Source organism: Tamandua tetradactyla, chromosome 6 (assembly GCF_023851605.1).
Source record: "Tamandua tetradactyla isolate mTamTet1 chromosome 6, mTamTet1.pri, whole genome shotgun sequence".
Classification (NCBI taxonomy): domain Eukaryota; kingdom Metazoa; phylum Chordata; class Mammalia; order Pilosa; family Myrmecophagidae; genus Tamandua; species Tamandua tetradactyla.
In genome coordinates this window covers 128,278,269-128,305,833 of record NC_135332.1, presented here as the reverse complement: position 1 = coordinate 128,305,833, position 27,565 = coordinate 128,278,269, and the positions used below count along the sequence as shown (strand labels likewise).

At 36.8% G+C, this 27,565-nt stretch overlaps 1 protein-coding gene and 1 long non-coding RNA gene across 14 annotated transcripts in view; both read right to left on the bottom strand.

Moving 5' to 3' along the window:
- The window catches only part of RALYL (RALY RNA binding protein like), a 741,752-nt gene that overhangs the window by 323,996 nt on the left and 390,191 nt on the right, over nt 1-27,565 (bottom strand). The gene's annotated exons all lie outside the window — the stretch shown is intronic.
- Nucleotides 473-27,565, bottom strand: part of LOC143688799 (uncharacterized) — a 49,476-nt gene continuing 22,383 nt past the window's right edge. The window contains exon 2 of the long non-coding RNA XR_013178321.1: nt 473-556. This is a non-coding gene — a long non-coding RNA (uncharacterized LOC143688799). The remainder of the gene's footprint in view (nt 557-27,565) is intronic.

Here is a 27,565-nt window from a genome sequence, read left to right as displayed (position 1 = left end):
TAAATCCAGTTTTACTGCATCTTAACTAAAAACATCTCCAAAGACTCTATTCCCAATTAAGGTCACAGTCACAAGCACTGGGGTTAGGACTTGAATATACCATTTGTGGGGACACAATTCAATCTGCAACAAGCTTTTATTTAGTGAGGCAATAAATGAACAGAAAGAATTTAGACTCTGGGTATGGCAGACCTGGATTCAAATCTTTGCTTTGTAATCTTGAACAAGTTTATAAAAAGTGTCCCCCAATTCCAGTTTTCACATATGAAAATAGAAATAAAAATCTCTCCATCGTTTCTTTTGGAGCTTAATTGTGACTGGTGCATAGTGGTCAGCAATGCTCATCTCCGTATGGACTTGGGAAAACATCCTGAAAATTGCATTTCTTGGGGGATGCTGAGATGAGCTATCCACACCTGCCCTGATTCATCACTCAGCATCGTGGCTGCAAATGCCTATTGACTTGTCTGCACCTTGTCTGATGGGCAGCATGAGGGCAGCAACCATTTCTTGCACGTCCTTTTGTCTCCAATATGTAGCAGAGTACTGGACACATCTGGAATATTTATTAATGTGTAAGTAAAAGACATTAATTAAGTAAAGGGTCAATGTAAAAGTTAGAAGTATTTTACCTACTTTCATTATTATTTTAGGTTGAAGCATATATATATATACACACACACACACATTTAACAATTATATGTATTATATGTTTTATACAATATATATCTATCTATACATGTATTTATGCATTTGACTCTATTTCACACATTAAAAAAATAAAATTTAGGTCATTACTTCCTTCAGTAATAATCAACACATATTACTGTCAGAACCATTAATAATATCCATTAATAATGTTAATAATTATATTCATTAATAAGCATTTACTTAGCTTATGTAATGCCTTTAGAAGGTACGCAGCACCAAATGATACTGTTTCAAGAGGGTTTTTGTTCTGTATCAGATAGGCAGATCAGATACAAACACAGAGAAAAGGTTAATGCACTCAGAGAATGAATGAGTAATATCATGGCTTACATATCAATATTGATGCTTAAGAGAAAACTGAGATAATATAACTCATCACCATTATTTTAAAAATACCTATAACAACAACAAGGACTCAAACACACATTCTTGGAGAAAACTGACCTAGATGTCTTAATTAAAATAAGGACCCTGAATATATTAATCACTGAGTAACTAGTGAGGCAGAAACAAGGGCTGGCCCTACCCAAGATGATGAGTGACATGGCGTAGGATATGACTGCCTTAGGGCAAGCTAATCATAAAATGCTTTCAGTGGAAGTGAAAGATTATCTGTCTATTAGTTTTCTAATGATCCTAAGAAGGTATGAAGTAACGGAAAGTAGTTGTCTTTTAGCTGATCTATTATTTGCGATCTTTATTTTCATTAAATTTTTTCTTAACTCATGGATCTCAGCTCTTTAACACAGCTTTAGCCAAGTTTCTGATGCTTCTTCAATGTCTGTAAGATGATTACAAAGTGATGTTATTTCATGGGGGAAAAATCTTGAAAGGAAATACGCGTACATTTTAATATCTATTTTTTAATGAATAACTAAAGATTATATAATAAATGTCCTCAAAATTTTAAGAAAGTTAAGAAATTACATGAATGTGTTGCATCTGTTTCCTTAAGTTCCTCTGTACATGTTAATGCCATACAATCTATTCTGATATCAACCAGATTTTTTCAATTAAAAACATATCCACTATCATCAGCCATGTGGAAATCTCAACTTCGCAGTTATGGGTTATAGTCTAGGCTCCATACCTTTCCAGCTGAATAATTGTGACTAATAACTTCACCATTTCAAGCCTCTGTTACATCATAAGTTTGTTACAAAGATATAATGTTGCAAGATACTTCAACGTCATAGCACAATTTCTAGCATATACTAATGATCAAAAACATTGGTTTCCCTCTAACATAGGAAGACACAAATACTTTTATAATTATACAGGATGTTTCCTTCACTCTTCCAGCAATATAAAACAACTTAAAAATTATTGTAGGTTCTGTCAGGAAATAGGATCAGCATTTATTGATCAGTTATTGCAGTACAGCAGTTTACCATTTTTCTTTACCACAGAGTAATACAAATTTTACCAAAAGACTTTTATAAATCCCAGTAATCCATACAATTCAGAAAGTAGATTCAAATATTTATATTATCATTTTTAAAATTAATTTTACTGGACTAGGGATCATGACCTCTGAAAGCTATTAAGTAGAGTTGGATGACTTGAAAGTTTGCAACTACACAATTTACGGCAATGCAGTATATCTTAACATGCTGGATTTTATTATGTCTGCCCTATTGTCCAACAAACAAAGTGAAATAGTACTATAAAGTGGCACAGCTTTCATCAAACCATTTTAGATTCATATTTAGAAATTTAACCATTAATTTGTAAAACCTTCCAACTCAATCAGGAAGCATACTTAGCCTAGTCATCCAAGATCCTGATTTCAATAAGCTTACCCAACAGCCAAAGAGCAAGGAGACTTAAGCTATTTTATTTCACAAAAATATCACTACTATTTTTCAGAAAAGCAAGAAAATGTTAGGTCAGTTTTACCAAGGAAATAGAATATAAAGCCAAACAAATCAAACACTCGAATTGCTGGCATTGATCTCTCCTACTACAGCAGCTCAATGTCCCAAAGAGTGCAAATAGATGGAGTCAATAAATCCACCAAGGAAGCCATTGGTTAGTTAGGAATAAATATATTTGATTTAGTGTCTCAGAGAATCACAAAGCACATACAGAGTTATTCTGTAAAATGTATGCGTGTAACATTGACCATTACAATGAGACGTAAACCTATAGCTTTTTTATTGAATCAAAGACGTTTGTAGGTAAATGCCTTTATACATTCTATTAATTTTCACACCAAAATCTTACACCATATCAGCCTGGAGGGGTTAGTGACTTGCTCAAAATCAACTACTTTGTTAGCAACTGAGAGAGGACTAGAATCCAAGTGTGCCAGTTTGAAACTGTTGTGTACCCCAAAAAAGTCATGTTCTTTAACTCTCATTCAATATTGTGGGGTGAGATCTTTTTGATTAAGTTGTTTCCATGATGTAACTTACCCAATTGTGGGTGGGATCTTTTGATTACTTGGTTTCCATGGAGATGTGCCTCCACCCATTTAAGGTCGGGCTGCTAACTGGAATCCTTTAAGAGGGAGCCTTTTTGGAAAAGGCTGTAGAGCTGACACAGACAGAGAAGATTGGAGATGCAGAAAGAAACCCATTTGAAGAAGCCAAGAGTGAAAGCTAGCAGATATTGCCATGTGCCTTCCCAGCTGACAGAGAAACCCTGAACCCATCGGTCATCCTTGAGCTAAGGTATCTTTTTTTTGGATGCCTAACTTTGGACACTTTTATAGCCTTAGAACCGTAAATTTGCAGCTTAATAAATTCCCCTTTTAAAAGCCATTCCATTTCTGGTATATTGCATTCTGGCAGTTTTAGCATACCAAAACAAACAAGGTATCTAGAGATATCTAGATACCTATCTAGAGAAAGATACCTTGGCTCAAGAAAGGCTGATAAGTCCAGAACACCTCTGTCAGCTGGGAAGGCACATGGTAACATCTGTTAGCTTTCTCTTCAGGTCTCTCATTTCAAAAGACTTCCCCAGGGGTAGTTCTTCATTTCCAAAGCTCTCTGGCTGTATGGGCTCTCAAACACTTTCCAAAATGGTTCCCTCTTAAAGGACTCCAGTTAGCGACCTCACCTTGAATGGGTTGTATGCTGGTTTAAAAGGACGTATGTACCCTAGAAAAGACACGTTTTAATCTAAATCCCATTTCATAAAGGCAGAATAATCCCTAGTCAATACTGTATGTTTGAAACTGTAATCAGATTATCTCCCTGGAGATGTGATTTAATCAAGAGTGGTTGTTAAACTGGATCAGGTGATGACATGTTGTGTACCCCAAAAAAGACATTGGGTGGGTCTTGATAAGTTTCTGGAGTCCTATAAAAGAGGAAACATTTTGGAGAATGAAAGAGATTCGGAGAGAGCAGAGAATGCTACAGCACCACGAAACAGAGTCCACAAGCCAGCGACCTTTGGAGATGAAGAAGGAAAATGCCTCCCGGGGAGCTTCATGAAACAGGAAGCCAGGAGACAAAGCTAGCAGATGATGCTATATTCACCATGTGCCCTTCCAGCTGAGAGAGAAGCCCTTACTGTGTTCACCATGTGCCTTTCCAGATGAGAGAAAAACCCTGAACTTCATCGGCCTTCTTGAACCAAGGTATCTTTCCCTGGATGCCTTTGAGTGGACATTTCTATAGGCTTGTTTTAATTGGACATTTTCTTGACCTTGGATCTGTAAACTAGCAACTTATTAAAAAGCTTTTCTGATTTTAAAAGCCATTCTGATTCTGGTATATTGCATTCCGGGAGTTAGCAAACTAGAACAGGTGGAGACACATCTCCATAGAAACCACCTAATCAAAAGGTCTCACCCATCATTGGGTGGGTAACATCTCCATGGAAACAACTTAACCAAAAGGATTCCACCCAGGGGCTTTTCTGGGGTACAAAACAGTTTCAAATCAGCACATCTTCTGACTTCTAGCTCAGTGACATTTACTGCTGAAAGACCATGATTTCCTAAGCTTAGGTTCTCTTAGTATCATTTGTGAGTCTTAACTAGGATGATAATAATAATATTCCTGAAAATATTACATATTTATAGCAATACAAATGAAATGGGTCATACGAAAAATGATGGGTGAAAAATTCTTCAACAGGGGTTAGATTTAGTTAAGCGGGCTACCTGACATTTGAGCAGGCCCAAGGCACTGTTTTTCAGTTATTTCATCGAGTGGAGAAAGAGCTACAGTTAACATACCAGCTTGGTATACCATTTCTGAAATGGTGTTCTAGTTTGCTAGCTGCCAGAATGCTATATATCATAAACAGAATGGCTTTTAAAAAAGGGGAATTTAATAAGTTACAAGTTTACAGTTTATGGCTGTGAAAATGTTCCAATTACAGTAAGGTTATAAAAATATCCAAATCAAGGCACCAATAAAAGGTTACCTTCGCTCAAGAAAGGCCGATGAAATTCAGGATTTCTCTCTCAACTGGAAAAGCGCATGGCGAACATGGCAAGATCTGCTAGCTTTCTCTCTAGCTTCTTATTTCATGAAGCTCCCCTAGGGGTGTGCTCCTTCTCCATCTCCAAAGGCCTCTGGCTGTGTGGGCTCTGTAGTTCTCGTGGCTCTGTTGCTCTCTCGTTGTTCTGAAGCTTTCTTCAAAATGTTTCCTCTTTCAAAGGTTCAGTAAACTAATCAAGACATACCTGGAATGGGTGAAGCCTCATCTCCCTCTAATCAAAGGTTAATACCCACAATTGGGTGAGTCACATCTCCATGGAGATAGTCTAATCAAATCTCCAACATATAGTGCTAAATAGGGATTAGAAGAAATAGCTGCGTCCATGTGATGGATTAGGATTAAAACACGACTTTTCTAGGGCACACAATCCTTTCTAACCAGCACAGATCATCTGCTTCTTTTTGGGGGATTTAGGTCTTTGCACTGTTAAGAACGTAAAAGTAAAATCTGAACAAAACTCCAAGTCAAATTCTGTATAAAAGCTACCATTACAATTCAAATCTTCTTTACATGTTTATTACTAAAATTACTCTTAAATTCATTATTGGAGTATGAAGTTATGTTTAAATACATATTAACAGCAATACCATCAGCAATTTCTTAACCACTTAGAAAGAATTTTGATATATTAAAATATAGAGATAGCCAGATGTCAATATAGCTTTGTGTGAACTGTTTTTTTCCAAATGTTCCACTCTAAGGTAAGAATCAATCATATAAGAAGACAACAAAATATCCTAATTTTGTTTAATGGATTATAGATGTGTTTAATAGACACCCAGTTACTATTACGCTCAAGCTGAACATTTACTGGATTTGATGAATTTTAAACTCTTTTAAGAACATAAATGATCTTATGTTTTAAAATATATCAAATATATTTGCATAGAATTGCCCTCTCTATATGATTGTAATATATAACTACCTATTTGCCCACCATGTTGATTAAAAGTCCTTTCTCCATGGAAAAATCTATTGAGAAATTTGTCTGAGTTACAACTTCTGAACAAATTATCATAAAAAACTTTTTTTTACTGTGTGCCAGACAGTATAATAATCATTTCATATGTATTATCCCAATTAATACCTTTAATACTCTGTGAAAATGGACAATTATTATATTCATTTTCAAAAGGAAAACAAAGGCTTAGAGAATTCAAGTAACTTGATCAAGGCAAAGCAGGTAGGGAGCGATGGAGTTATAACTTAAACATCATTAGGATTTTAATTTATCATTAAGAGAATAGCTCTGTGAGACACTTTTAAAAGCTAAAAACTATTGAGCACGTCTAATGTCCAGGCCTCTGCTGAATACTTAACATTTATTAGTTAATATAATCCTCACTTTTCTTAAATTATATGTGCAATATATGGCATTGTGCCAGACTCTTGGTATATGGAAATGCCATGTCTGATGAATGTCCGAGTATAGTCAACATCTGAATTTACAATAGGTAAAAATTTAGGAAAGTTCATTTATCTCATATAGCAGAGGATATGGGGAAGGTATGAAGCAATGACTTTAGAAAGAAAAATTTTGTGGAAGTTTAAAAACATGTTCTCAAATTCTTTGACACTCCTAGAGAGAACGAAGTCTCAGATTCTAAAGTCAGCCCTTAGAATCTGGACTGAATTTAGTGACTTTGTCCATAACCAATAGAACACAGTATCAATGAGACTATGAGACTTCCAAGGCTAAGTTGTACAAGGCAATGGGAATTTGGTCTTACTTGCTGGACCATTTGCACTTTGAGCCTTGAGTCTCCATGTAAAAAGTCCAGCCACCCTGAAACAACATGCTATAAAGAGGCCAAGTGACATGGTGCAGCCACAGTAGACACTGTGATTGGCAGTTGAAGTCCCTGAGTTCTCTCAGATTAGACTTCAGAAATGTGAATGAACAAGACGCCAGATAATTCCAGCTCCCAAACACTGTCATCCCTAGCCACCCAGTTTCATAGTTGAGATTCCAGACATGCCACCCCTGCTCTGCCCTTTCTAATCCTGACCATAGAATCCACATGCATAATAAAATAGTAGATTTAAGATGCTAAATTTGGGGGGAATCTGTTAGACAACCAATGTAACTAGAGCAATGTTTATAATTAACAGTATTAATAAGGATAAAATATTCCTCTAACCATGGACATTATTTAGGCTTGAACAGGAGTACTAGCAAAACTAACTTGAAAATATAGTTTAAGATGAAAAGTAGACCATAAACATGTATCTGCTGTAGTACGTGTGAATCATGTACCTCAACACACAACATGTTCTTAATTTTAATCCACATTTCTGTGGGCAAGAACCATTTGTAAATAAGATTCTTTGAAGATCTTATCAGGTAAAATATGGACTCATTTGGGAATAAGCTCTTCTAAAAACCCTATTTACCTGTGGCTAAACACCTGTATGACAAGAGGCCTCAGTAAGAGAGGAAATTCTGATAGAGAAATCAGAGCTAGAAATCACTAGAAATGACAAGAGCACAGGACAGCAGCAGGCATGTAAGCCAAAGAAACCCAAAGACTGGGGCAAATCAGCACCAGAAGGTATGGCCTTGCCAACACCTTGATTTTGGATGTCTAGCCTCTGAAACCATGAGACAATAAATGTTTTTTTAGGCCAACTTGTAGGGTATTTGTCATAGTAGCCCTACCATTCATTGATATTTAATTTGTTGACTTCATGTACCTAAGAGATGAATGAATTGGATGAAGGTAAAATAACTGAAATTTTTGGTATCCAATATGGTGCCACTAACCACATGTGGCTATTGAGCAAATCAAGATGTGCTGTAAGTGCAAAATGCACAGGAGTTTGAAGACTTACATAAAAAAAGATGTAAAAAATCTCATCAATTTTTATATTATTGCATATTAAACTGATAATATTTTGAATAGTAGGTTAAACCAAATGCATTATTAAAATTAATTTCACCTGTTTCTTTTAACTTTTTTTTTTAATGTGACTCCTGGAAAATATAAAATTTTATCTCTTGCCCACATTATTTATCTAACAGAAAGCACAGGGCTAAAAGATCATTCTTTCCTGAAAAATTGCTAGATACTAACCAAAGAAAAATAACACATAGAAGAACAAATTCTAATTAATAATTATCATTTTACCATAATTTTCTCAGATTCTTAAAAGTGAGAAAACAGATTTTAGTTTATCCAATAATTTTCATAGTGTAAGTCACTAAAATAGGACTTATCATACCTAAATAATAAGATAGAAACTTTGGTGTTAAACACAGATAGTAAAGTTGTAAATGCTACATTAATTTGGATGTTGAATTTTATAAAGTAAGATTGCTTTATTTAGTATATTTTGTTGTACTACCTAAGATCCCAATCATTTTAAACTGTCTTTATTTTAGCATTACAATATCATGAATTAAAGCTTTCACATATTTTCTTCAGTTTATCATTTACTTTAAGTTTATTTTTTCCACACTGCCCCACTGTAAGATATTTATACTTTTCTGGATTTTTCACATCTCTTAAGGTGGCACCTAGAGTGTGAAAAATTCAATAAAAAAAATCTTTAACAAAATTGCAACATCTTGGGAACTATTTTTTAAAAAAGAAAGGAGTTTATATTAACAATTCACAGTAAGGGAATTAAAAGTTATTGTAAATTAAATTGCAGAAGTTTTTATCTTGAATGTTGAAATAGTTGTGCAAACTTCAATTGGTATACATTTTAGTCTTTCCACCATTAATCAAACCCCACGCATACCAAAACCACAGGCTGATTTCTTTTTTTGCCAGCTAATGCAGTCTTTCTCTTTACCGCATGCCATTCCTCTGTCACTCTTAATTCTAGACTTCACTCTGCCTGCCAGGCTCCTAAAGAGCTGCCACCAGTTTCCTCTTAAAAGATGACATTTAGCCTTTCCTCCTCAGCTTCAGTCAATCAACCACTTGAACTCTGTGAATGTACCTTGCAAAATAGGTGGATAGTGGCAGCCTGACTAAAAACTGTGAGATTGACTGTTTCCTTCCCTCAAGGAAGTGTGTAATTACGCCAAATGCAACTGTTGGCCTGCTTGTCTGATGGCCTTTCCATCATGTGCTCTCCTTTGAAAGACCTGAAAACTGTCAGATAACAGCTGTGTGAAGCAGTGGGTGTCACCTATAGGAAACAGCTGTCAGTTTCGATGTACAGTCAAAAGTTCAGTGAACAAGGAGACAGTCAAGTTGGTAGAGTTACAATAAGATAGAGATGCTGTAGAACAGAAAGCAAATTGGCTGGGAGTTCATTATATTCTTGAATTCATTATATTTAATAGAATTCATTATATTCTTGCACAGTGTGAGCTCTGATTAAGGTTGAGAGCTGGGTCACGAACTTAAATGTCTTCATGAGCCAGGCAGGTAAAATACATTTGTGAACAGACCAGATATTATTTTTTACTGCTACTACTACATTACAATTATTGAAGGCTTACTACATGCCAAGTATTGTTCTGAGCATTTTATATACATTGCCTGCATATATGTACATATATGCATACACATGACTCTATACACACGCACATTTAATCTTTACGAGGTAGATACTTTACAGATAAGTAAACTGAAGCATAGAGTAACTTACCTGTACTAGTTAGGGTTCTCTAGGGAAACAGAACCAACATGTGCTGTCTGTAAATATGAGATTTTATAAAAGTGTCTCATGCAGTTGTGGGGTGCATGAGTCCAAATTCCAAAGGGCAGGCCACGAGCTGGCAGCTCCGATAAAGTTCTTCAATGAATCTCACAGGAGAGACTGGCTGGCTGAACCAGAGAATTGGATAGGCATGTGGTGGGAATCACCACCCCTGCATTCTTCAAGCTCTTAGGAGTGCCACTGATCTCTGCAATCCCTCCAGGAATCCAGTATTGCTCCTGATTTTCTATTTTACTAGGTAGGGGCAGTTCTAGTGGCTTCCATTTGGCTTTTTCTGATACAACAGCCCTCTCTCCACATTAAGGAACCACTGTGGAGCTTCTGCTGGCTGCTGAGTATGTCTATTCTGATTATGCATTCTGGAACTGGGAAAATAACCACACTGGGGAAATAACCCATATGAGATGGACCTGAGCTAAAATTCCATCAGTCACCCGACCCCCATAAGTCCCTACTCTGACCAGTGGAACAAAGAGGTGTTTTGAGTCTTCTGGAATTAATGTTGCTTCTGAGCCAGTGTCTAACAATCACCGAACATCTGATCATTTCCTTATCCCCAATGCACAGTTACCCTGGTAAAATGCTGTAAGTCTCCTTGGGGATGGGTGGGAGAAAGATTAACAGTATAAAGTTGTTGACAGTGTACAAGGTCCTTCCCCATGTGTACCTGGCCTTCCCCTCATTCAAGTGGCCCTGGGTCTGTAAACCACCTCAAGTCTGGGAATTGATTAAGGTGTTGTGACTCTGTCTCTGTAATCCAAATTAGACTTCTGTTTACCTGACCTAGAACTCTTCTGCTTATATAGCTTAAACAAAAATTTAGTAGACTGCCCATCTATTTACTTTTAGGTACACCATGCTATAGTAGCAACACCCTAAGTCTCTGAGTCAGATTATTTTGACTGCTGCTTTGAGTCTACTGTCCATTATGGCAGCCACACCTCCCTTGTTTATGATGAGTAACTGCTACCCCGTGGCTTCTGTCAATGAGGGATCTGATCATGCTCATACCCATTGTGTTTAAAGATTCCAGCAAAGTGATAGCAGTTTCCACAGTAGTATCTGCCCTATAGAGAATGGTGATTACAGAGCTCTACAGGGACAATGCAGCTAGTCTCAAAGTTACGCATCAAGCAAATGTAGAATTCAAGTCTAGTTTTAGAGATTATGGTTTTAACCTCAAGCCATACTGCTATAGAGAGTGGTCAGTCCTGTGCCAACATGAACAGCAAACGCATTGCCTAAAGGCACTCACTTTTGCCTACAACAAAACAAATACATCTGCCATCTAGATGATTCGATCACTGATTTGTTTACTGTCTTAGGCAAAATAAAAGTTGGCGCAATTAATCTAAATTCTGACCATGTGTTCTCAAGCAGTCTGAAATTAAATATAAATATCTAACTATGAAACTGAATTTTATTTATAGTACTCAAAACACATGCTTTAAAAAATCTCTTCTATACTTATTACTTTACAACAGCCCTTAATATTTATGTTTGCTGCCTGTTTTATTTATATTTCTAGCATGAAGAACCACCATAAAACTTTCACAGTATACAGAAATGAAAGTTGTTCCCCTCCACCGTTTTAAATATATAGTGTTAATGAGCCTTTATTTTTCAAACCAGCAAGTAATTTATTGAAGAAAAAAAACATGCTGGTTGCCCCTTATGGTAAATTATTTTATGATTAAATATAGGATCAAATGTAGGACTAATGACACTTTCCTTTTTAATATTAACTAATGGATAAGCCATTCTTTTTGTTTTACAGCCAAGTAGGACAGATGGAATAATCAGTTGTTTCATGCACAGTATTACCAGTTCTAAAGATTATAGGATACTGAAGGCTCGAGCTGCCTTCATCCCATTCTGGTTCAGAAGCAGTCATCAGATGACAGCAGCCAAGGTGACATCTCCATTTTAAAATATAGTCTCATGGATATCCTGGCCTAATATTCCCCTCTCATTTCCTTGACCTGAATAAAAGGAAAGAGGATGTCCATGTCTCTATCCATCAGGGAGCACAGTTTTCGTTGATGCATCTTTAAGAGGGAGCCTTTGCAGTATCAGCAAGACAGAATGATTCTTTATTGACAGAACTGTCCACCTCCATCTTTATGAGGGAGAACACTTTCCCTGCTGCAGTAGACAATTATTGACCTGCATTAGTGCCTACAAATGTAAATTGTTCCATGGAAAACTTATTTTCAGCTAAACTAAAGCAAAATAATTGCACCCCTTCTGGGATTCTGGGAAGAAACCAAGTCTTTTAAACTATCTTTAGTTTTGTTTTAAAGAATTTGTTTTTAATGAGCTCTCAATTAGTGCACATGAAAACATATATGCTGCCAAAACTATATTTTATGTTTATGTTCGACTTTGATAAACAAGCAAGAGACGTGGATGAGGTTTAATTGGAAGATAGTAGCCTTGAAATAAATAGAAAAACTTTCATTTCTACTGTAGAATAAAAATGATATTAAAAATGATATTAATATAAACTACCGTCAAATGTCTCCTTTTCATTCACAAATCTGAGGGTTAAAGTCATCTGCCACAAGTGAAATGGAAGCAATACTGTCCATTATTATGGCACTGGTTTAAAATAGCCAGAACTTTCTGCTTTCCAAGGACTTTTACCAAGGCCTATGGATCATTTGGTGGTGGTGGTGGACAAATGAGGATTCTGAATCAAGTTTAGTCTGATGACAGCAGGATGGAGAAACACCCAAATATTTAGCTTTGTTGACAGAAATACATAAAATAAAATATTATTTACTTCAATTTTCAACCTTGACAGAGGTACTGAAATTGCCTTGCCATGTTGCCATAAACAACCAAAAACCTGGAAAATATATATGAAACAAGAGTTTTCAGACATTGGACAGCAGGCAGTGCAGGGCCAAGAGCACAAAGAGAAAGGCAATATGTGAAGGGGTCCTGTGATTGCCAGCCCAACTTTCTGCCAGGAGAGAATTTCTAGATCACAATGCACGAAAGGGGGAACCTAAGCAGAGACAGCAGATTTTCTAAGATGTGGAGACAAACATACGTATTCAGAAATATTGAGGTACCTGGAGTATATAGGGAAAAGTACTGGAGCTTGCAGAGAAAAAGAAAGAAATCTACATAAGAGTCTCACTGAGTCTGTTACTGAATACACAGCCATGCATATGTAGGGCAAAATTCCAGGAAGCTGGACAAAGAACAATTGTGGAGGCTATCAAAATAAGTTCAGTAACTTAAAGAACTCACAAAGGGCTGGGTAGCAATTGAGTACTGCTGAGTCCGAGGGGAAAGCCCTCTGTGAACAGCCAAGGCTTTAAAGACAGACATTGGAAGGATTACATTCTAATAGTAGGGCAAAACTAGAGCATACCAGTTAAAGCTTAAAAACATGCCTCAAAAGAAACATCCTAATCTACAATTACTTTAATTGCTTGTCAGATTAAACTAAACCCAACACTCAACAAGTTTAAATGAAAATTAATGATGCCCAGAATCCAATCAAAACTTACTAGACATGTGAAGAAACCAGAAACTGTAGTAAAGAATATCAGTCTATATAAAGAGCCCAAGTTTAGAGAATATATCATATGATCACTGTAATTAAGTGGGAAAGTGAGTGGTGACCCTTTTGCTTTCCTTAGCCATTTTATTTGTGTACTACAAAAAAAAAAAAGGTTTGCTATGATGTAAGTGTAATGTGAATTAAACAGAAAAATAAGTGGCTCTAGCATGTATGAAGAGCGAAGAAGAAATCCTTGGCTTTGCCACAGCCTTTTACAATCTTTAGTCTTTCAGTATTTACATTTATTTATAATTCAGGAACATATATCACAATGTTTTTTTTTCATAGACTGCTGCCCCCACACACTTTTTTTTTTTTTTTTTTTTTAACATGGGCAGGCACCAGGAATCAAACCCAGGTCCTCTGGTATGGCAGGCAAGCATTCTTGCCTGCTGAGCCACCGTGGCCTGCCCACACACAAACTTTTTATGGTATAAATTTATTTGAATATCTGGCACTATTTTTTGTTCCAGTGTGGGAAAACACCATTAATTTAAAATTTCTCTTGCTGCAGGTAAAGGACCATCTTTTTAAAAGGCAACTAGTAAAGGGTATAGCATGAATAAGCACGAAATGCTTGATGCAATTCAATGTCATCATTCTTTCTTCTGAAGACATCCAAATGGCCTACAGTCTAATGGTCCCTATAAAAAAATACAGTATTTTCATTATCAATGGAGGCTAGTAGCCAAATGACTGAACTTTTGCATACCTAATTTAATGTGTTGGTTTGGGGCTCAATGTATACTAAGGACAAGGCAATTAATCCTTTTCACCTTCAGTTACTGGAGGAGGGATGAGATAGGAAGGAATGGAAGGAAACTAAAAATTTTTGTGCTATCTACTTTATATAAACTATTTTACTTAGTCGTCACAATCCTAAGAGGTAGGTGGTATTAACCACATTTTATAGATCAAGAAATTGCGGTGGCCCTGAAAGGCCATGATAATTTTCCAAGATTCACAGTGTGAGTAAAGAACAAAGTTAAAATTTGAACCCAAACCAGCATACCTCTAATTTCCTCTCATTGCCTCAGGTTGGCAACAAAGGCTTGCCCAGTAGCAGCTTCAAGAAAATTCAGATGTTAATTTCTCCTTAAACGGAGTTGTGTTTTAGAAAGTCTTTAAAATACTTGGCTAATTATAATCACCACGTGGTTCATGTCAAAGGAGTCTAGACATCAGCTCCTACAATTTTACCTTCCAGAACTTCTTGGAAATTTCCAAACTTGATTTCTTATATATCATTTGTGTTTGATCACAGACTAGGCTGCACCTGTCCGATCTTCTGGCTAAGTGGGGGAGAGCTTGGAGAGAGATTTGCAAGATGTACTTGTGCCATTGGTCTAGAACCCTTCCTCAAGAGGACTTGGCCTCCCCCCCAGTCAAAGGATTCTGGTTCTATGAATTTGCATAGGCCTGGAAAATGAGTGACAGGCTTTACTCATTAATGAAGAGACCTGAGTCTGGTTTATAGCTAACAGATTTGAGACTTTTCTGGTTATACAGACCAACTACTACTCTAGTAGAATATCCATTTATTTCATTTCTAGTGACACCATGATCAAGCAGCCATTTTCAAAGATCACAGTGCACCAAGGCATTCTGATTGCCAGCATGGCCCTGCTTCCCTTTACAATATGTGCTCACCTTATCTTTGGCAATTGAACGCTGTCACTTGGCTTCTGCTACTCCAGGATCTCAAAATCTCCATTGAAATAAGGATATCCATCTTAATGGTGGTATGGTATGCAGACTAATGTCCCTCTCCCCCCAAGTATCCATGCTCTGATGCTTGGAACCTGCAAATCAGCTATCTTCCATGTCAAAAGGGACTTCGCAGATGTTATTAAGTTAAGGTTCTTGAGATAGGGAATTTATCTTTGATTATCCTGGTGGGTCTAGTATAATCACAAGAAATCTTAGAAGAAGGAGCTGGAGGGTCAGAAGGAGGATATGCAACCTAATTGGCTTTAAAGATAGAGGACAAAGCCACAAACAGTTCCTAGAGGCTGGAAGAGGCAAAGAACAGAGTTTTGCTAGAGACTCTAGAAGGAACCAGCCTTGTTGACACCTTTTTTTTAGTCCTGTAGCACTCATTTCATACTTCGGACCCCTAGAAATGTAAGAAAATACTTTGTATTGCTTTAAGCAACTAAATTACTGCTAATTTCTTACAGCAGTAAAATGAAACTTGTACAAGTGGCATCTCTTAGAGCAATGGTTCTTAAGCAGACATAATTTTGTCTCTCCTTAATCGTGGGTGTTTGAAGACATTTTTGATTGCCTTGACTGAAGGAGACTAATACTGGTGTCTAGATGGTAGAGGTCAGGGATGCTGCTAAGCACCCTATGAGGCATAGATAGGTCAGTCCCCCACAATGAATAATTATCCTGTCCAATGTCAGTAGTGCCTAGGTTGGAAAACCCTGCCCCACAGTCATTGTCTTAACTTGATAGCTTCTAAAATAAATACTATCCAGTATATTAGCTTTACAAGAGGAAATTATTGGCTCATGGGTTCAGAGGCTAGAAGGTTTAATTCCTCCCTGGGTTATTATCTTCTGGATGGCAAGCAATCTGTAGGGTTCCTCGGCTTTTCTGTCACATGACAACATACATGGTGGTGTCTTCTCCTTTCTCTCCCATTGACTTCCAGCTTCTTGTTGCTTCTTGTATCTTCTTTCTCATGGACAATTTCCTTTGCTTATGACTTCAGCAATATTGGATAAAGGCCCACACTCATTCAGTTAGGGTACATCTTAACTAATAACATCTTCAGAAGCCTTATTGTTTTACAGATGGGTTCACACCTACATGACCAGGGGTTGGGGCCTGAACATGCCTTTTATGGGGGACATGATTTAATCCCCAGCAGTCACACTAGGCAATCAAAGGAGAGTAAGCACTTTGTAACACAGCAACACACACAATTACATTTTGTGTTTGATTTTCAGCCAAATCAACCCTGTGGCTACAAGAAATAAGAGCTTCTTTTAGGGTTGTTGTGGAAGTCCTCTATTTTTCACAATTTGGACCTGAGAATTAATGGACCTGTGCTTGTCATTTTCTCCTTGTTTTACCTGCAGTGCATTCATAAGAATCCATCCATGCTACAGTCATCATTATTGCATATCAGCCAGTTGCAGCAGTCACATAGACTTCCAGGCAGGGGCTTCATGTGGCACTTTGGCACAATCAACTACAAGCATTCATTTCATAAATATGTATTAAGATTTATTATTTACTATATTTTGTTATAGGAATCAGAGATTTTTTTAAACTATTGACCATGTGTTTAATATTGTTTTCAAAAAAATTTTTAGAACAGACTTTTTTCAACCCTCAGTTGTCCTTTATAATACATATTGCTTTTAAAATTTACAAAATTTTTGTGCACAGCATAATCGTATTTAATAGTTGAAATCTTCTTTAGAGGCTAGCTTGAGTTTAGCAAGACTAAACAACGCTAAAATAAATGTTCCCTGTTTTTTCATTCTAGAAGTGGTATATAGTTTAAATGTTACAGAACCTGAAAATCTTGATTTTGCCAACATATTTCATAAATTTTCATAGCTTTTAAAGTAGGCCACGTTAGAGAAATATGGGTTATATAAACATATAGTTTTGTGGATCTATAAATGATTGAACCACTGAACTCAGAAAGAATTAGGTAATTAACCCATTTTATCATTATCTACATATGTAATTTATATTGACCTTGAGAGAGATTCTCTAGGACATAATTTAATACTGTTCCACTCATCAGTTACTATAACAGAGATACTTAAGTCTGAAAGACTTATTTGCTAATATGTTAAAAACTAGAAGCAAATTAAAAAAAAAATCTTCCAAATGTATACTATGAAACAAAACTAACAAAATGAATGTTAGCAGTGATAAATATAAAGCCTTGATTTTGCATTCTCCCAAATAAATTGCATGAACACAGCACGAAAGTACACCTGTCTAAATAGTATTTTATGTGAACAAGATTTTAACATTTTTGTTCATTGAAAAATCATTACAAGGCAAAATAAAAGCCTTGCAAAGTGAGGGATCCATTAAACTCAGGTTGCATTAATATAAATATGATAAAGTATCGCTTGACAGATTGAGAATCTAGAAAAACCTTCCTTTCTAGTATCAGGTAATAATCGAAAAGGTGTTCATGAACTTAAAATCCCCATTGGTTAAAAAAGTTATCAAAGATTTGGGAAAAACAGGGCAAGGGCCAGAGGAAAGACGATCACTAGAAACATTCATGGGAAGAATGTTGAAGAAATTATGAGTGTTTAGTAGAGAGGTAGGAAGAGAGGGAAAAGACTTCCACAAGGTAATGATGGCGAGTCTTCGAAGATCTGAAAGGCTCTCGTATGGATAAGTATTAGGCTTTTCCAAAGATGCAGATGGGAAGTTTGGACAATTGATTAATGTTATTTAAATGCAGACTTAACTTAGTCCATGGATGTATTTCCCAATAATACACTTATTCTTGGAAGAGTTCAATAGTGGTCAGATATCATTTGTAAGCAGAAAAAAACAAGGGTTTTTCTATAGTGGGTGTGATATTGACCTGGTTATTTTTATTGGCCTCTCACACTCCAATATTAACTGATTTTGAGTATTTAAGATCAGCTACCATAAATAGTAGGGACGTTATGTCAGGAGAGGATAGAGAGAGGCAGATCTATTTAACATGTATTTGTACCACTTTTCTCATAAATGATAATTATCTGGAGGCTGGAATTGATAGTAAAACATGCTTAGCAGGAATTAAATCTAAGAGAGGTAAATAAATTGCAAGACAATACCAATTATATTAAAAGGAGTTTATATAGAAACATTATTTATTTTTATATTGTAGAGATATACCCTCAGTTCTACCAGAGAACTTTTCGAATGCATTTTGAAATGAATATAAAAATCTAGGAACTTCTGAATTCATATTGAAATCTTTGTTTATTGGTAAAATCATGGCTCCCAAATGTAAAAATGAAACACAAAGCAATTAGAGCTTAACATTTTAAAAGTCTATATTTTAAAAGTCTATAGCAAATATATCTCCCAAATACATATAAAATAATGTAATTAAAATAAGCAACAGATTCATAATATCTTATAAGGTTTACAAGTGAAATAGCAGGGACGCAGCCCTTTAAACATAATCTTTAAGCACAGTTTAAGGAGAAAAAGGTTTATTTCTGGAGAAGCAATTTCCTGCCCATAAAAACAACTAAGAAAAGATCTAAGTTCACTGCACCATATCAACTGCCAGGAATTAGGAAAAAAATGTTACCCAGTTTAATCACTCAGCATTTGCTTACACTAAAGGCTGTAAATCTGTCTCAAACTACTGGTGTTTCTCAGACAAAGCCTGGAGTTTTCCCTTAGGTTCTCTTAGAACCTTGATGTTAGATTTTGGAAAAAAATTGTTCCAAGAGAGTTAGACCAAATACAGAAAGAATAGACTTATCCATAAGGTAAAAAACTCTTCAGAAGATAAAGAGCACATGATCATATTAGTCATGTAAAAATATTTTCCATTTGTAAAATCAGCTTCAATGATGTTATTCTTGGATATTACATTTTTAAGGGACTCAAATTTATTAATAATTGTGTGAGGTGGCTGGATGAAATTGCTGAGATAACTATGTTAAGGGTGGAATAAGCCAATTATTTTTGTTTTTTATCAATTGCTTCCCATCTCTATCTCCAAACTTATGTGGTTGTGTGATTTGTGGATAAATATACCTATATAAGTTTACCATTCCTTGATTACCCTCAATGAAGACATCTCTTTTTGTTCCTCTTTTTGAACATATGCATCTCCTGGAGAAGTTTGGAGACAGATTTGAGACATGATATGGCCCTGATGCAGCAGTACTGAAGAAACTTCCCACCTACTGGTCCCTGTGGTCTTAGAGACTGACTGAGCAGCTGTAGGTCCAGAGATTTAGAATTGAGGATACAGGTCAACTTCCATTACCCAGTATCGTTCACAGTTAAGTCATTATTCCCATTTCTGAGGGCAGGACATTGATGTGCAGTGTCGTGATCAGGTTAACAGTTACCTCACAGTAGCATACACTCTTTATTTCCTGAAAATCCTTCACCAAGTTGAATACAGTCTCTTGGCTATACAAGCTAAACTCTAGAATATATAAATCTAGAAGACTGACAATCATGTAGAATAACATGCTATTATTTGAAAGGGAGGTTAAACACACACCTTCAAAAATATTGGGATTGTTTCAGGTATGTATAATACAAAGATTCCAATTACAAACATGAACAACTATTTCTGCAGTTAAGTCATTTGATACTTTTGACTTAAAAAAAAGACTATTTTTAGTTTTTTTTTTCATATTTGCGATCATAGATGAAATTAATGTATTAATTCTCCCTATTTCAGAATCCAAACAATTAGAAAGCTACAAGTTATTTCAGGAACACTATAAGAAGAGCAATTCATTTTCATAGTGATAAGTTCATAGTCTTATAACCCTAAAGCTATAAAGTGACTACTGGTTCATCAAATGTCAAACAGCAGTGACAATATTGATATTAAATATTTGCCTCCACTGTCAACTTAGGTAGAATAAATTTAAGTAATTCTAACACAACCCTCTGATTAGTGGCATTAAATCCTTGTATGTGGATTGGTTTTTGCCTTGTGCAAATATCAGTTACCAGCCTGATAATTGGTAACTATTTTGTATTTTAGTCCCTTTTCCACTCCATGAGACGTTAGCTTTCCACTTCCAATATCATAATTAACACATATTTCTCTATGTTATGACAAGAAAATATCTGCTATATATCATCACTGATGTCTATCTAGCTATCTTTCACCACTTACCAAGGACCTCGACTCCTTGGACCACTTTTATCTCTGCACTGGTTTCCTTACCAACTTAGCTTCCTGTGGTATTTTGCGTCCTTTCCCTCTACTGACTCTGTCCTCTTCCAACTCCTTGGCTTTCCCAAAATTGTTTAAGTCTCATAATTCCAAATAGTTACTAGGTTATTCTTTAACTACATTTCTTCTGTTACAAGAACCTTTTTCTAAATATTACCCATTTAGATTCAAACATTCATATACACACATTCACACAAACTGACCTTGTTAAGTTTCACGGCATCCTACAGTTTGCTCAGCACTTCACCTTATCTTTTGCTTCTCATCCTTTCTTTTTTTTTTTTTTTTTAAATTTTTTATTAATTAAAAAAATTAACTAACACAACATTTAGAAATCATTCCATTCTACATATACAATCAGTAATTCTTAATATCACATAGATGCATATTCATCATTTGTTAGTACATTTGCATCGATTTAGAAAAAGAAATAGAAAGACAGCAGAAAAAGAAAACGATAATAGAGAGAAAAAATAAAAATAATAATAAAAAGAAAACTATACCTCAGATGCAGCTTCATTCAGTGTTTTAACATAATTACATTACAATTAGGTAGTATTGTGCTGTCCATTTCTGAGTTTTTGTATCCAGTCTTGTTGCACAGTCTGTATCCCTTCAGCTCCAATTACCCATTATCTTACCCTATTTCTATCTCCTGATGGTCTCTGTTACCAATGACATATTCCAAGTTTATTCTCTAACATCGGTTCACATCAGTGGGACCATACAGTATTTGTCCTTTAGTTTTTGGCTAGTCTCACTCAGCATAATGTTTTCTAGGTCCATCCATGTTATTACATGCTTCATAAGTTTATTCTGTCTTAAAGCTGCATAATATTCCATCGTATGTATATACCACAGTTTGTTTAGCCACTCGTCTGTTGATGGACATTTTGGCTGTTTCCATCTCTTTGCAATTGTAAACAATGCTGCTATAAACATTGGTGTGCAAATGTCCGTTTGTATCTTTGCCCTTAAGTCCTCTGAGTAGATACCTAGCAATGGTATTGCTGGGTCGTATGGCAGTTCTATATTCAGCTTTTTGAGGAACCGCCCAACTGCCTTCCACAGTGGTTGCACCATTTGACACTCCCACCAACAGTGGATAAGTGTGCCTCTTTCTCCACATCCTCTCCAGCACTTGTCATTTTCTGTTTTGTTGATAATGGCCATTCTGGTGGGTGTGAGATGATATCTCATTGTGGTTTTGATTTGCATTTCTCTAATGGCCAGGGACATTGAGCATCTCTTCATGTGCCTTTTGGCCATTTGTATTTCCTCTTCTGAGAGGTGTCTGTTCAAGTCTTTTTCCCATTTTGTAATTGGGTTGGCTGTCTTTTTGCTGTTGAGTTGAACAATCTCTTTATAAATTCTGGATACTAGACCTTTATCTGATATGTCGTTTCCAAATATTGTCTCCCATTGTGTAAGCTGTCTTTCTACTTTCTTGATGAAGTTCTTTGATGCACAAAAGTGTTTAATTTTTAGGAGTTCCCATTTCTTTCTTTCTTTCTTCAGTGCTCTTGCTTTAGGTTTAAGGTCCATAAAACCACCTACAATTGTAAGATTCATAAGATATCTCCCTACATTTTCCTCTGTTTTATGGTCTTAGATCTAATGTTTAGATCTTTGATCCATTTTGAGTTAACTTTTGTATAGGATGTGAGATATGGGTCCTCTTTCATTCTTTTGCATATGGATATCCAGTTCTCTAGGCACCATTTATTGAAGAGACTGTTCTATCCCAGGTGAGTTGGCTTGACTGCCTTATCACAGATCAAATGTCCATAGATGAGAGGGTCTATATCTGAGGACTCTATTCAATTCCGTTGGTCGATATATCTATTTTTATGCCAGTACCATGCTGTTTTGACCGCTGTGGCTTCATAATATGCCTTAAAGTCAGGCAGCGTGAGACCTCAAGCTTCGTTTTTTTTCCTCAAGATACTTTTAGCAATTTGGGGCACCCTGCCCTTCCAGATAAATTTGCTTATTGGTTTTTCTATTTCTGAAAAATAAGTTGTTGGGATTTTGATTGGTATCGTGTTGAATCTGTAAATCAATTTAGGTAGAATTGACATCTTAACTATATTTAGTCTTCCAATCCATGAACATGGTATGCCCTTCCATCTATTTCGGTCTTCTGTGATTTCTTTTAACAGTTTTTTGTAGCTTTCTTTGTATAGGTCTTTTGTCTCTTTAGTTAAATTTATTCCTAAGTATTTTATTCTTTTAGTTGGAATTGTAAATGGAATTCATTTCTTGATTTCCCCCTCAGCTTGTTCGTTGCTAGTGTATAGAAATGCTACAGATTTTTGAATGTTGATCTTGTAACCTGCTACTTTGCTGTACTCATTTATTAGCTCTAGTAGTTTTGCTGTGGATTTTTCAGGGTTTTTGATGTATAGTATCATATCATCTGCAAACAGTGATAGTTTTACTTCTTCCTTTCCAATTTTGATGCCTTGCATTTCTTTTTCTTGTCTAATTGCTCTGCTAGAACCTCCAACACAATGTTGAATAACAGTGGTGATAGTGGACATCCTTGTCTTGTTCCTGATCTTAGGGGGGAAAGTTTTCAATTTTTCCCCATTGAGGATGATATTAGCTGTGGGTTTTTCATATATTCCCTCTATCATTTTAAGGAGGTTCCCTTGTATTCCTATCCTTTGAAGTGTTTTCAACAGGAAAGGATGTTGAATCTTGTCAAATGCCTTCTCTGCATCAACTGAGATGATCATGTGATTTTTCTGCTTTGATTTGTTGATATGGTGTATTACATTAATTGATTTTCTTATGTTGAACCATCCTTGCATACCTGGGATGAATCCTACTTGGTCATGATGTATAATTCTTTTAATATGTTGCTGGATTTGATTTGCTAGAATTTTGTTGAGGATTTTTGCATCTATATTCATTAGAGAGATTGGTCTGTAGTTTTCTTTTTTTGTAATATCTTTGCCTGGTTTTGGTATGAGGGTGATGTTGGCTTCATAGAATGAATTAGGTAGCTTTCCCTCCACTTCAATTTTTTTGAACAATTTGAGCAGGGTTGGTACTAATTCTTTCTGGAATGTTTGGTAGAATTCACATGTGAAGCCGTCTGGTCCTGGACTTTTCTTTTTGGGAAGCTTTTGAATGACTGATTCAATTTCTTTACTTGTGATTGGTTTGTTGAGTTCATCCATTTCTTCTTGAGTCAAAGTTGGTTGTTCATGCCTTTCTAGGAACTTGTCCATTTCATCTACATTGTTGTATTTATTAGCATAGAGTTGTTCATAGTATCCTGTTATTACCTCCTTTATTTCTGTGAGGTCAGTGGTTATGTCTCCTCTTCCATTTCTGATCTTATTTATTTGTATCCTCTCTCTTCTTCTTTTTGTCAATCTTGCTAAGGGCCCATCAATCTTGTTAATTTTCTCATAGAACCAACTTCTGGTCTTATTGATTTTCTCTATTGTTTTCATGTTCTCAATTTCATTTATTTCTGCTCTAATCTTTGTTATTTCTTTCCTTTTGCTTGCTTTGAGGTTAGTTTGCTGTTCTTTCTCCAGTTCTTCCAAGGGAACAGTTAATTTCCAAATTTTTGCCCTTTCTTCTTTTTTGATATAGGCATTTAGGACAACAAATTTCCCTCTCAGCACTGCCTTTGCTGCATCCCATAAGTTTTGATATGTTGTGTTTTCATTTTCATTCGCCTCGAGATATTTACTGATTTCTCTTGTAATTTCTTCCTTGACCCACTGGTTGTTTAAGAGTGTGTTGTTGAGCCTCCACGTATTTGTGAATTTTCTGGTGCTCTCCCTATTATTGATTTCCAACTTCATTCCTTTATGATCTGAGAAAGTGTTGTGCATGATTTCAATCTTTTTAAATTTGTTGAGGCTTGCTTTGTGACCCAGCATATGGTCTATCTTTGAGAATGATCCATGAGCACTTGAGAAAAAGGTGTATCCTGCTGTTGTGGGGTATAATGTCCTATAAATGTCTGTTAAGTCTAGCTCATTTATTGTAATATTCAAATTCTCTGTTTCTTTATTGATCCTCTGTCTAGATGTTCTGTCCATTGATGAGAGTGGTGAATTGAAGTCTCCAACTATTATGGTAGATGTGTCTATTTCCCTTTTCAGTATTTGTAGTGTATTCCTCACGTATTTTGGGGCATTCTGATTCAGTGCGTAAATATTTATGATTGTTATGTCTTCTTGTTGAATTGTTCTTTTTATTAGTAGATAGTATCCTTCTTTGTCTCTTTTAACTGTTTTACATTTGAAGTCTACTTTGTTGGATATTAGTATAGCCACTCCTGCTCTTTTCTGGTTGTTATTTGCATGAAATATCTTTTCCCAACCTTTCACTTTCAACCTATGTTTATCTTTGGGTCTAAGATGTGTTTCCTGTAGACAGCATATAGAAGAATTCTGTTTTTTAATCCATTCTGCCAGTCTATGTCTTTTGATTGGGGAATTCAGTCCATTAACATTTAGTGTTATTACTGTTTGGGTAATACTTTCCTCTACCATTTTGCCTTTTGTATTATATATATCATATCTAATTTTCCTTCTTTCTACACTCTTCTCCACACCTCTCTCTTCTGTCTTTTCGTATCTGACTCTAGTGCTCCCTTTAGTATTTCTTGCAGAGCTGGTCTCTTGGTCATGAATTCTCTCAGTGACTTTTTGTCTGAGAATGTTTTAATTTCTCCCTCATTTTTGAGGGACAATTTTGTTGGATATAGAATTCTTGGTTGGCAGTTTTTCTCTTTTAGTAATTTAAAAATATCATCTCACTGTCTTCTTGCCTCCATGGTTTCTGCTGAAAAATCTACACATAGTCTTATTGGGTTTCCTTTGTATGTGATGGATTATTTTTCTCTTGCTGCTTTCAAGATCCTCTCTTTCTCTTTGACCTCTGACATTCTAACTAGTAAGTGTCTTGGAGAATGCCTATTTGGATCTATTCTCTTTGGGGTGCGCTGTACTTCTTGGATCTGTAATTTTAGGTCTTTCATAAGAGTTGGGAAATTTTCAGTGATAATTTCTTCCATTACTTTTTCTCCTCCTTTTCCCTTCTCTTCTCCTTCTGGGACACCCACAACATGTATATTTGTGTGCTTCATATTATCATTCAATTCCCTGAGCCCCTGTTCAAATTTTTCCATTATTTTTTCCTATAGTTTCTGTTTCTTTTTGGATTTCAGATGTTCCATCCTCCAGTTCACTAATTCTAACCTCTGTCTCTTGAAATCTACCATTGTAGGTTTCCACTGTTTTTTTCATCTCTTCTACTGTATCTTTCATTCCCATAAGTTCTGTGATTTGTTTTTTCATACATTCCATTTCTTCTTTTAGTTCATCCCTTGCCTTCTTCCTGTCCTCCCTCAATTTATTGATTTGGTTTTTGAAGAGGTTTTCCATTTCTGTTTGCATATTTAGAATTAGTTGTCTCAGCTCCTGTATCTCATTTGAACTATTGGTTTGTTCCTTTGACTGGGCCATATCTTCAATTCTCCTGGTGTGATTTGTTATTTTTTGCTGGTGTCTGGACATTTAATCAGATTTCCCTGAGTGTGAGACCCAGCAGGTTGAAAGACTTTCCTGTGAAGTCTCTGGGCTCTGTTTTTTTTATCCTTCCCAGTATGTGGCGCTTGTCTGTCTGCGGGACCTACCAGCAAAAGATGTTGTGGCTCCTTTATTAATGCCACTATTGGTGTTTGGTTGGACCCAGTCCCTGCCCCTGTTGGAGACTCCCTCCGGGCAGCCGCCTTTGGGGGAGGGGCACCGGCCGCCAGCTGCCGTGGCTTGGGGAGCTTGCCGGTCTGAGATTCGCTGCCAGATTGGGAAGCTGCCTGTGGGGGAGGAGCACCGGCCGCCAGCCGCTGCAGCTTGAGGAGCTCGCTGATCTGAGACTCGCCGCCTGACCGGGAAGCCGCCTGTGTGGGAGGGGTGCGGGTCTCCGGCCACTATGGCTTGGGGAGCTCGCTGATCTGAGAGTCACCGCCGGACCGGGAAGCCACCTGTGGGGGAGGGGCGCCAGTTGCGGGGGCTTGGGGAACTTGCTGATCCGAGACTCGTAGCCAGTCCGGGAAGCCGCCTGCGAGAGAGGGTTGCTGGCCGCCGGCTGCTGCGGCTTGGGGAACTTGCCTCTCCAAGATTCTCAGTCTGGGAAGAAGGGAGGGAGGGGTGCTGGCCGCCATCCGCCGCGGCCCGGGGAAGCGCGCGCCACTCGTGGAGCTCACTGCAGCGGAGCCTGCAGCCAATCCAGCCAGTCCAGACTGGGGTACGCTGTGTGTCCGGTCCCTGCCGTGGCCCCGGGAACTGTTCTGCACTGTTTCTGGTCACCTAGTAGTTGCTCTGGAGGAGGAACTAAGATGCGCGTACATTATTAAGCTGCTATCTTGGCCCCTTTTCTCTACTTCTTATCCTTTCTTGAGATCTCTGTTCTGGTTCTTTAAAAGTACTTTTAACAAAGTACTTTAAAAAGTATTGTGGAGGCTTGGAGTTCTATACCCCCAGAAAACAAATCATGTTCTTGTTCTTATCCAATCCGGTGGGTGTAAACCCATTGTAAGTAAGACCTTTTGATGAGGTTACTTCAGATACCATGCGTTCTAGTTTGCTAGCTGCCAGAATGCAATATAGCAGAAATGGTTTTTAAAAAGGAGAATTTAATAAGTTGCTAGTTTGTAGTTGTAAGGCTGAGAAAATGTCCCAATTAAAAGAAGTCTATAGAAATGTCCAATCAAAGGCATCCGTCCAGGGAAAGAAACCTTGGTTCAAGAAGGCCGATGAAGTTCAGAGTTTCTCTCTCAAGTGAGAAGGCACATGGTGAACACAGTCAGGGTTTCTCTCTCATCTGGAAGGACACACGGTGAACATGGCATCATCTGCTAGCTTTCTCTCTTGGCTTCCTGTTTCATGAAGCTCCCTGGGAGGCATTTTCCTTCTTTATCTCCAAAAGTCGCGGTCTAGTAGACTCTCTGCTTCTTGTGGCTATGTCGTTCTGCTCTCTCAGAATCTCCTGGCTTTCTCTCTTCTTCTCCTTTATAGGATTCCAGTAAACCAATCAAGACCTACCCAAACAGGTGGAGACACACTTTCACGTAATCCAATTTAACAACCACTCTTGATTAAATCACATCTCCAGGGAGATGATCTAATTACAGTTTCAAACATACAACACTGAATAGGGATTAGAAGACATGGCTGCCTTTA